This window comes from Andrena cerasifolii, unplaced genomic scaffold, assembly GCF_050908995.1.
Source record: "Andrena cerasifolii isolate SP2316 unplaced genomic scaffold, iyAndCera1_principal scaffold0024, whole genome shotgun sequence".
In the NCBI taxonomy this organism is placed as follows: domain Eukaryota; kingdom Metazoa; phylum Arthropoda; class Insecta; order Hymenoptera; family Andrenidae; genus Andrena; species Andrena cerasifolii.
Genome location: NW_027484917.1, coordinates 1 through 8,417, shown reverse-complemented (window position 1 = coordinate 8,417; position 8,417 = coordinate 1).

Genomic DNA, 8,417 nt, shown 5'->3' with positions numbered 1-8,417 from the left:
TTCTTTTTTAATTTTTAAAAAAAAATTAAAAATTTTTTATATATTTTTTTTAAAACTTTTTATTTTTTCATTTCTCTTTTAAATTTTTGTATATTTTTTTTATTTAATTTTTTTTTAAATTTGTTTTATTTTTAAATTTTTTTTTTAATTTTTTTTAATTTTTAAAAAAAATTTTAAATTTTTTATATATTTTTTAAAACTTTTTATTTTTTTTATTTCTCTTTTAAATTTTTGTATATTTTTTTTATTTAAATTTTTTTTTGTATTTTAAAATTTTTTTATATTATTTTTTAAATTTAATTTTTTTTTAATTTGTTTTATTTTTTTAACAAAATTTTAAAAAAATTTATTTATTTTTCAATATTTTTTTCTATATTTTTAAAATTTTTTCATTTTTTTTTAATATTTTTAAAATTCATTTCAATTTTTCTTAAAATTTTTTCTTTGTTATTTGTTTTATTTTTTATTTTTTTTTTAATTTCTTTTAATTTTTTGTTCATTTTTTTTATTTTTAATTTTTTGTATTTTAAAATTTTTTTATATTTTTTTTAAAACTTAAATTTTTTAAAAATTTTTTTTTTTAATTTTTCTCTACTTTAATTTTTAAATTTTTTTATTTTAATTTTTTCTTTTTTCTTTAATTTTTTTAAAATTATTTTTTAAACATTTTTTAAAATTATTTAATATTTTTTTCTTTTTTATAATATTTATTTTATTTTATTTTAATTTTTTAAAGAATATTTTAAAAAAATAATTTTTATTTAGTTTTCCTTTAATTCATTTATTATTATTATTTTTTTTAACAATTTCTTTATTTTAATTTTTTAAATTTTTTGTTATTTTTTTTAAATTTGTATATTTTTTTTATTTTTTAAAATTTTATTTTTATTTTTTTAATTTTTTTGTTTTAAAATATTATTTTTTAAAAAATTTTTAAATTTCTTTCAAATTTTTAAAAATTTAAAAAAAAATTTTTATTAATTTTCTTTAAATTTAAAAAAATTATACTAAATTTTTAAATTTTTTTCTTTAATTTTTTTAAATTTTTCTTTGCTTTATTTTTTTTAAATTTTTATTATTTTTTTTATTTTTTAAAAATTATTATTTTTTTATTTAAAAAAATATTTTTTAAATTTAAATTTTTTTTTAATTTTTATTTTTCTGTAACGTCCCACGATTTTTCGCGCGTTTCCTATTCCCAATTCCACTAGTAAACCTCAAAATCACTCCACTAAAGTCTATCAAACTCAACTCCTACCCCATGTCCTCAATCACCGATCACCTTGATGTTGCACCTTAGCGGTCAACAACACAGGATGATCAATACAAACCTCCACCTCGCTGATGTACCTTAGCGGTCCCCATCACGAGATGATCGTTTCAAAACCCTCTTCGCCTATTCGTCTTACAAGGCACGAATCATTCCCTCCAAAAACAAATTCAAACAAGTCCCTCATTACAAATCCCTCTTAAATCGAGACCAAGTCTCAACCCCCTCTTTACGACTCATGAAGTCCAAGCCACTCTAATAACCCCTTTCCCGTAAAACATCCGAAATCCATTCGATGAGTTGAGTATCTCTTTTCGCAGTCATAAAAACCCCAGAAACCTAATTGCGACGTATATTTGGCGTACGTGACATAAATACGTCTATTAATAGACGTACCGTTTGTAAAAACCACGGAAGTCCTACTGCGTCTTAAACCGAAATGTGTCAAGGTCTTTACCGCGCGTACCCCACAATACTCCTGTGAAAGTACATAAATATGAGGTCCTGACAGGCCGAGTCCTCTTTCTTCGACAGAAACCTCTTCGGTAGAAGGCTTACTTGAAAAGTATATCTTTAAAGTGTTAATATTAAACTCAGTGTTCGACGATCACCGTAAGCCATTTATATTACTTAATATTATTGTGCATATCACCACCATACCATACTATTCAATTATTTCGTTTATAACTGCTTATCGCAATCTTACTATTCAATTATTTCGTTTATAACTGCTTATCGCAATCTTACAATTCTATTATTTCATTTATAACTGCTTATCGCAATCTTACTATTCTATTATTTTGTTTATAACTGCTTATCGCAATCTTACTATTCTATTATTTTGTTTATAACTGCTTATCGCAATCTTATCATATTATTATTATTAACGATCATTATTAAACGACTTATATTGTATCTCATGTCCATATATATATATTAAATGTTATAAGCATATTACAAATATTGTGCCAATGCTAAAAGCCCCCTCGCACGATTATAATAACCGATTAACGAAGTTAATAAATCGCTTTGTTTAAAATCTTGCTTCAAGTTATTTGTGTTCAACCATTAGTTACGAACGTACTAAGATACAAACCAACGAGTCGGCGAAACAGCTGATCGCGGATCGCGAACTAGAGAACAGTGACAGTGTTTACTAACATTCCCTTGCATAGCTGCACGTATAGACGAATTTCTCAAGAAATATTACGAGGAAACTTTTTGTGCCTATGCAACGGTAAATCTGATATTACGTAAACCAAAACAAAGTGCTAACGGGTGTTCCCCAAATACGCTCTAGCCTTTAAACTTCCCTGGTCGACTAGTGTGCTGGATTATAGATTCGCGCCTGGCGTTCCTCCCTGTAAAACGATTAGTGTGCTGGATTATAGATTCGCGCCTGAATTCCTTCAAAATCCTCAGTGTGCTGGATTCAAGATTCGCGCCTGACGTTCCTCTCCTTCAAAATCCTCAGTGTGCTGGATTCAAGATTCGCGCCTGACGTTCCTCTCCTTCAAAACCCTCAGTGTGCTGGATTCAAGATTCGCGCCTGACGTTCCTCTCCTTCCAAACCCTCAGTGTGCTGGATTATAGATTCGCGCCTGAATTCCTTTCAAACCCTCAGTGTGCTGGATTCAAGATTCGCGCCTGACGTTCCTCTCCTTCCAAACCCTCAGTGTGCTGGATTCAAAATTCGCGCCTAAGTTCCTTCCAAACCCTCAGTGTGACGGATTTAATATTCGCGCCTGGTCTTCCCCCAAAAATCTCAGAGTGCTGGATTTTAGATTCGCGCCTGTCTTTCTCCTTTCCTAATGTCATCGTTCCCAAAAGACCTCACCCGGGACGTGACATCTCTTTTAAATTTTTGTATATATTTTTTTATTTTAAAAACTTTTTTTTATCTTAAATTTTTTTTTATATTTTAAAATTTTTTTTATATTTTAAAATTTTTTTAAAATTTTTTTTTAAATTTTTTTTTAAAATTTTTTTAAAAAAATTTGTTTTAATTTTTTCACAATTTTTTTAAAAAAATTTTATTTATGTTTTTAAAATTTTTTCCTTAATTTTTAAATTTTTTTTTTTAATTTTTTTTAAAAAATGTTTTAATTTTTTAACAAAATTTAAAAAAAATTTCTTTATTTTTTTCAATTTTTTTCAATTTTTTTAAAATTTTTTAAAAAAAATTTTAAAATTTTTTTAAATTTTTTAAAAAAATTTTTAAAATTTTTTAAAATTTTTTTTTATAAAAAATTTGTTTTAACTTTTTAACAAATTTTTTTAAAAAAAAAATTATTTTTTTTAAATTTTTTTTCTGTATTTTTTAATTTTTTTCAAATTTAAAAAAAAAATTTTAATTTTTTTTTAATTTTTTTTAAAATTTTTATTTGTTAATTTTTTTTAATTTTTTAATTTTTTTTATTTTTTTTTTTAAATTTTCTTTACTTTAATTTGTTTTTAATTTTTTAAATTTTTTTAAAAATTTTTTTATAATTTTTTTTTAAATTTTGATTTATTTTAAAATTTTTTTTTTAATTTTTTAAAAAAAATTTTAAAATTTTTTATAATTTTTTTAAACTTTACATTTTTTATTTTTCTTTTAAATTTTTGTTTATTTTTTTTATTTTAAATTTTTTTATATTTCAAAAATTTTTTTTAAAATTTTGTTTTCATTTTTTAACAATTTTTAAAATTTTTTTTTAAAATTTTGTTTTAATTTTTTAACAATTTTTTTTAAGAAAAAATTATTTATGTTTTTTTAACAATTTTTTTTAAAAAAAATTATTTATGTTCTTTAATTTTTTTCTTAATTCTTTTTTATTTTAAACAATTTTTTTTTAATTTTTAAAATTTAAAAAAATTTTTTTTTAATATTTTGTTAAATTTTTTATTCTATTTATTTATTTATTTAATTTTCTTATATTTAACATTTTTTTTAAATTTTAATTTTTTTTAATTTTATTTTAATTTTTTAATTATTAATTAATTTTTTTCTTTTTTTATATTTTCTATTTTAATTTTCTAACAAATTTTTTTAAATTTAAAAATTTTATTTAAAAATTAAAAAAAAATGTATTTTTTTTTATTTTTAATTGTTTATTTTTTTGATTTTTGATTTTTTTTTATTTTTCTTTTAAATTTTTCTTAAAAAAATTGTTTTAATTTTTACCAAATTTAAAAATTTTTTTTTTATTTTTTAAAATTTTTTTTTAAAAATTTGTTTTAATTTATTAACAAATTTAAATTTTTTATTTATTTATTTTAAAAAAAAAATTTATTTTTTTAAATATATTTTTTTTTTAATTTTTTAAAAAAAAATTTTAAATTTTGTTTTATTTTTAAATTTTTTTTTTTAATTTTTAAAAATTTTTTTTTAAAATTTGTTTAAACTTTTTAACAAAATTTTTACCAATTTTTTTATTTTTTTTCATTTTTATTTGATTATTTTTTTTATTTTTTAATTTTTTTACTTTTCTTTTAAATTTTTGTATATATTTTTTTCTTTTAAAAACTTTTTTTTATCTTATATATTTTTTTTATTTTAAAATTTTTTTACATTTTTTTAAAAATTTTTTAAAATTTTTTTTAAAACTTTTTAAAATTTTTTTTTAAAATTTTTTTAAAATTTTTTTTAAAATTTTTTTAAAAAATTTTGTTTTAATTTTTTAACAATCTTTTAAAAAAATTTATTTATGTTTTTAAAATTTTTTTCTTTAATTTTTTTAAATTTTTCTTTGCTTTATTTTTTTTAATTTTTATTATTTTTTTTATTTTTTAAAAATTATTATTTTTTTATTTAAAAAAATATTTTTTAAATTTAAAATTTTTTTAAATTTTTATATTTCTTTCATTTTAATTTTTTTAAATTTTTTTTTAAAAAATTTGTTTTAATTTTTTAACAAAATTTAAATTTTTTAAATTTTTTTTCTGTATTTTTTAATTTTTTAATTTTCAAAATTTTTTTTTAATTTTTTTAAAATTTTTTTTCAATTTTTTTAATTTTTATTTCTTTATTTATTTTTTAATTTTTTTTATTATTGTTTTAAATTTTTGTATATTTTTTTATTTAAAAATTTTTTTTGTATTTTAAAATTTTTTTCTTAATTTTTTAAAATTTTTTTTAATTTTTTAAATTTTTTATTTTTTATTTATTTTTTAAAAAAAATTTAAATTTGTTTATTTATTTTTAAAAAAAAATTTAAATTTGTTTAATATTTTTAAAAATTTTTTTTTTTTTTTTAATTTTTGAAAATTTTTTTAAAAAATTTTCTTTACTTTAATTTTTTTCAAATTTTCTTTACTTTAATTTTTTTATTTTTTAAAATTTTTTTTAAAATCTTGTTTATAATTTTCTTTTAAATTTTGATTTATTTTTTTAAATTTTTTTTTTAATTGTTTAAACAATTTTTAATTTTTATTTTATATTTTTTTAAAACTTTTTATTTTTTTATTTTTCTTTTAATTTTTTGTATATTTTTTTTATTTTTTTTTATATTTCAAAAATTTTACTTTACGTTTTTTTTAAATTTTTTAAAAAATTTTTAAAAATTATTAAAATTTTTTTAAAGAATTTTTTTAAAAAGTAATTTTTATTTAAATTTCCTTTTATTCATTTATTATTTTTTTTTAAATTTCTTTATTTTAATTTTTAAACTTTTTTTAAAATTTTTTGTATTTTTTTTTTAAATTTTTAAATTTTTTTTTTATTATTTATTTTTTTTAAATTATTTTTTTTAATTTTTTTAAAATTTCGTAAATTTTTTTACAATTTTTTAAAAATTAAAAAAAAAATTATTATTTTTTTGTAATTTTTCAATATTTTCTTAAAATTTTTTTATTTTTTAAAAAAAAAATTTTCTATATTTTTAAATTTTCTTCATTTTTTAAAATTTTTATAAAATTTTTTTAAATTTTTTTAAAACTTTTTATTTTTCTTTTATTTTAATTATTTTAATTTTTTTAAAAAAATTCAAAATTTTTAAAAATTTTTTTTTAATTTTCTTATAATTTTTTTTTTAATTTTTAAAAAAATTTTAAAATTTTTACAAATTTTTTTAAAATATTTTTTAATTTTTTAAAAATTTTGTTTTAATTTTTTAACAATTTTTTTAAAAATTTTGTTTTAATTTTTTAACAAAATTTATAAAATATTTCTTTATTTCTTCCAAAATTTTTTTAAATTTTTAAAAAGAAAATTTTTATTTTTTTTTTAATTTTCTTATAATTTTTTTTATTTTTTTTTAAATTTAAAAAAAATTTAATTTTTTAAAATTTGTTTTAATTTTTCACCAAATTTTTTAATTTTTTTTAAATTTTTTTAAATTTTTTTTTCTATATTTTTAAATTTTTTTTCATTTTTTTTAAATTTTTTAAAAAATTTTTAAAAATTTTTTTTTTCTTTTAAAATTTTTATTTGTTTATTTTTTATTTTTATTTTTTTTATTTTTCTTTTAATTTTTTGTATATTTTTTTATTAAATTTTTTTTGTAGTTTAAACTTTTTTTTATTTTTTTTTAAATTTAAATTTTTTTTTAATTTTTTTAAAATTATAATTTTTTTATTTCAAAAAATGTTTCTCAAATTTTCTTTTAATTTTTATTTTTCTTTTATTTTATTTTCTTTTTAATTTTTCAAATTTTTTAAAATTCTTTTTTTAATTTTCTTATAATTTTTTTTTAATTTTTAAAAAAAATTTTAAAATATTTCTTAATTTTTTTTATTTTTCTTTTAAATTTTTGTATATTTTTTTATTTAAATTTTTTTTTTTATTTTAAAATTTTTATTTTAATTTTTTTATATCTTTTTTTAATAAGAAAATTTTTTTTTAATTTTTTTTAAATTTTCTCTACTTTAATTTTTATATTTTTTTTAAATTTTCTTTACTTTAATTTTTTTTAAATTTAAAAAAAAAATTTTTAAATTTTTAAATTTTTAAATTTTTTTTTTTAAATTTTAAAAATTTTTTTTAATTTTTTAAAATTTTTTTAAAATTTTTTTTATAATGTTACGAGCCGGGGCTGCAGCAACGCGAGAGGCCGGCGAGAAGGGTATTTCCCAAGGAATATGGTTAACGAATTTGTTAATAAGGTGCGCGGACGAACCTGATGCGAAATCAGGGAGCCGCTTGGATTATTGACGGCGAGGACGAACCTAATGTGAAATCAGGGAGCCTCTAGGAATGGAGTCAAGCGCGGACGAACCTGATTTGAAATCAGGGAGCCGCAGGAGGGTGAAACGTCGTGAACGAACCCGATGCGAAATCGGGGTGTCACTAGGATGATGTACACAGACGAACTCGACGCGAAGTCGAGGAGCTGTTAGGAGGTTGGATTATTCACAGACGAACCTGGTGCGAAACCAGGGAGCTGTTCGGAGGTTGGTAGACTTACAGACGAACCTGGTGCGAAACCAGGGAGCTGTAGGATACGGACGAACCTGATGCGAAATCAGGGAGCCGTAGGAGGGTTAAGCGTGGACGAACCCGATGCGAAATCGGGGAGCCACTAGGTTGGTAAAATTCCTTAATTTGGATGAAAGGTTGCAAACTAACCTGATGCTAGATCAAGGAGTCGCGGGAAATGTTATTAATGCCTCGTAACTCTTAATTTATATTCGATACAACTCGAGCGGTAAAGTTGTATCAGTGGGTGAGCGCTACTAAGTTTATAAGGATCGCTGGGTAAAAGATGGGTTTTAACGAATCAACTCGATTTAGAAGTGAACACCATTCGTGTATTCAAGATTATAGTACAAATGTGAATGTCGCGGTTAAATAGTGTAATAAATGTGTGTAAATTACCACTAATTTGCTCGGTGTTGACGCACTGGCGATGCGGGGCGTACGAGCGGCTATTACAAAGTGCCCAATAGAATGTAAACCGAACTCGCGGATTCTATGGGGTCAACTATGATTCCGACGGAGACTTTAGCTCGATCTTACTGAATTCAACCGACTCGGTACGAGCGTGACACAACGTTACTCTACGCGTAACTGTACTGCTTTTAACCGCAGAGGGTAGAAACCAAAGGGTTTATATAGTCCAAAAAATGAGTGGGGATGCATTTGAAATTTCCATATAAGGAAATTCTTTGGGGTCGTCGTCGTGTCACTCCCGTTCCGATGGTCGTGATCCAGATGGTCGAGATCATG